The 3,381-nt window shown below is 33.5% G+C and overlaps 1 long non-coding RNA gene across 1 annotated transcript; it reads left to right on the top strand.

Annotated features, from left to right (window-relative positions):
- The first annotated feature begins 270 nt into the window (after positions 1 to 270).
- LOC109166792 lies at positions 271 to 2,709 on the top strand. Its single transcript, XR_002051730.1, has 3 exons — positions 271 to 283; positions 578 to 983; positions 2,698 to 2,709. It is a non-coding gene; the product is annotated as an uncharacterized LOC109166792 (long non-coding RNA).
- Positions 2,710 to 3,381: the final 672 nt, after the last annotated feature.

Raw genomic sequence — 3,381 nt, 5'->3', positions numbered from 1 at the left:
GATGGTGTATAAGATAGATGGTAATGGTTAATGATGCTATGACTTAATAATATGATTATGATAAATTGAGGAAGAAGCTTATATATGTTGTTCGTTGTTGATGAGGTTATGATGATGAGATGATCATATTTGTGATTAAAGTTGTTAATGATAATGAATATTGATGGCAGAATGATGATGATGGAGTAATGTTACTATTATGGATTAATACTAATATTATAAGGATGATTTATGTTGAAATATTGGATTAAATGTGTATGGTGGTTATGAAATGGACTAAGTAGTAAAGAAGTGGGGTTTTAAGTAAGGTAAAGAAAGGATTATGGGAAGCCTTGGATTTATGATAATGAGATAAAGTTCAATACCATTATTGTTAATAATATGGCAGTGAGAGATTAATAATAAAGCACAGTGGTGATAGAGAATATTTGGATTTGAGAAGTTAATTATTGGTATAATGGTAGCAATTATAAACTAGATGTTTAATATGGTGCAATGGTTAGAAGTATGGTGTAGTATTAAAAGGGTTAGGGTTTGAATCTTACTTTTAACATTTTAGTTTACTATTATTTTGGAGGGATTTCTGAGATACTAATGGACTATGTATGAAGTATGAATATTAATGGTAATTACGGTCTGATGATGGTGAAGTGGGTGATGAAGTGACTATGGATGAGGATTATTAATGAATTCAGATTAATGATCAGTTGATAATTAGATGATGGGTAATGATGGACGAATTATTGTTATATTGATAGTATGATGTGGATTAATATAATTAATAATAATAGTATTCGTAAATGATTAAAGAATAGATTGGTTCACAGGTTTCCTGTTTAAAGTGGCTAGTTAGGAGTTGAGCCTAGATCGAGTGTTGGCTTTGGAAGCTTAGCTTGAGGTAAGTTTCTATGTCCGTTTAAATTACTTTGCCCTATTAAATGTGCTACTTATTTAAGTTGTTTACTTAAATTATTTTAAAATGTGTTCTAGTTTCAAAATGTGATAAATAACAAAATATGGTTATTTTGGGGTTGACTTGTGATCTATATGGGTTGAAACTATGTTTTTGAAAGGTGTATACTCTATGGTGTGCCTAAATGTTTTACGTATTGAAAACCTATTATAATTGAGGTTGATTTGAGTATTGGAAAACCTATAATTTTGTGATATATATTTATATTGCTATAGAGTTCGATGAAACTCATACTTTGAGAAATTGTGGTTGAAATCCTAAGTATATTGAAATGAGTGAAACTATGTTTAGATTGGAGGATATGGAGTTATATTTATTTTTGAAGAACTATCTTTTTGAAAGAAATGTGTAAATTAGAGAAAATGTATTATTTTGCATACTATTGTATTCTTTTTGGAGGATGAAAACTATTATGGAAAGTATGGATATTGATGGGTTATAATGCGTTGTATTATTTGAAAACTATAATTTGGATAGCCTACGGGCAAATGAGAATATTCATGAAAACCTTTCTTGGAAAACTATTATTACTTTTGGAGGATATTGTATCTATTTTGATAACTATTCTTGTTCTTGGAGGGAGGATATATAAAGATGTACCTATTTTTGGAGGATATGTGGATGGTTGTGGAATGGTGGACTTCGATCCTATGTGGGTTCTGGCCCTATTTTTGATGAGATTGTATCTGGTAGAAAACATCCTGGATACTATTATATGTGGAGTAGCCTGGTAGAAAACATCCTGGGCTACTTGGACTAGTTACTACTCTTTTGGGTGGGGGAAGCCCATTAGAGGGTGTGCACACTTAAAGTTTTAGTCCTTTATCCCACGAAAGGGACAAACTTGTGGAGTGGCCGGTAGGATGGATTACCGTGTCACTAGGGCTTAGTTGATCTAAGACCCTTCGTCCCTTTCACCTTATATATATGAGAGTATATGGATATGTGAAATCTTGTGAGTGATGGTTATGATATTCCTCCATATGTATATGTGATACTTAGAAAAGTGATTTGAGAAATATGATTTGAATTCCTCCCTATTTATAGTTATTGACATATATGTTTTGAGAATGATTTGAGAAAATCTATATTATGTTTGAAAATGCTTATGATGAGAAAAGAATATGTTTTGATATGACTGTTATGTTGAAAAGTATAAATGTATTTATTTTACAAGGCGGAGTAGAGCTTACTTAGCATTTTATGCTAATTCTGTTGTTTGTGTTTTTCTTAAACCTTGTGTTTTCATGATCTAAAACTAGTGACTTGCCTTGAGAGCGCGGTGTAGAGTTCGTATTCCTTGTAATAGAATTTGGTATAGATCCCTTTGTTTTAAAATTTCAATTTTAGAATTGTAGTTAACCGAATTTGTGGATTATGAAATGTTGTATTGAGAAATTATATTATGGTTTTAGATAGAACCTTTGCAGCCTGTGCGTTTGGGCTTAGTTGGTTGCCCAAGCGTGGTGTGACACCCCAATGGTTTAGATTTTGATTTCGTTTTCGCTCTTCTTTTAAATCTTTTAGCAAAGAGGATCTTTTATTCTAGCTTTTAAATTTGGGGGTGTTACAAGATCCATACCCAGACAACCCAACACCCCCAGTGAACACCATGTTTTCAAAGAAAGTAACATCAGCTGACACTAAATACCTCCCCAAGTCAGGTGAATAGCATCTATAACCCTTCTGAGTATGCGAGTATCCCAGGAATATACACTTAAGAGATTTTGGATCAAGTTTTCGGCGTTGTGGACGAACATCCTGGACAAAACAAGTACATCCAAATATTTTGGGTGGGAGATGAAAAAAGAGGTTCAGTCGGATACACTAAAGAATACGGAATTTGACCTTGAAGGACTGACGAAGGCATCCGATTGATCAGGAAACATGTTGTATGAACAACATCAGACCAAAAGACTTTAGACACTTTCATTTGAAACAAAATTGCCCGAGCTACTTCTAACAAATGACGGTTTTTCCTTTCTGCCACTCCATTCTGCTGAGGTGTATACGCACACGAGGATTGATGAACTATCCCATGTTGGCCCATATAAGTGGAAAAGGATTTAGAGAAATATTCTGGTGTATTGTCACTTCGCACACACTTAATAGTTTTATTAAATTGGGTTTTGATCTCAGCACAAAAACTACAAAAAATTGTAAACAACTAATATCTAGATTTCATAAGATATAACCACGTACACCTAGAGAAGTCGTCCACAAAAGTTACGAAATATCTAAACCCATTCTTCCCTGTGACATGACAAGGACCCCAGACATCAGAATGAACAAGTTCAAATACAGATCGTACTATTTTATTGACACGAGGAGGGTAGGAAACCCGACAATGCTTAGCAAACTCACACGACTCACACTGCAAAGTAGGCAATGATTCTAATCTAGGGAAG

The sequence above is a fragment of the Ipomoea nil genome, unplaced genomic scaffold (genome assembly GCF_001879475.1).
Source record: "Ipomoea nil cultivar Tokyo-kokei standard unplaced genomic scaffold, Asagao_1.1 scaffold3105, whole genome shotgun sequence".
In the NCBI taxonomy this organism is placed as follows: Eukaryota; Viridiplantae; Streptophyta; class Magnoliopsida; order Solanales; family Convolvulaceae; genus Ipomoea; species Ipomoea nil.
The sequence above is the reverse complement of the archived record's forward strand: the minus strand, read 5'-3'. Positions and strand labels throughout refer to the sequence as shown.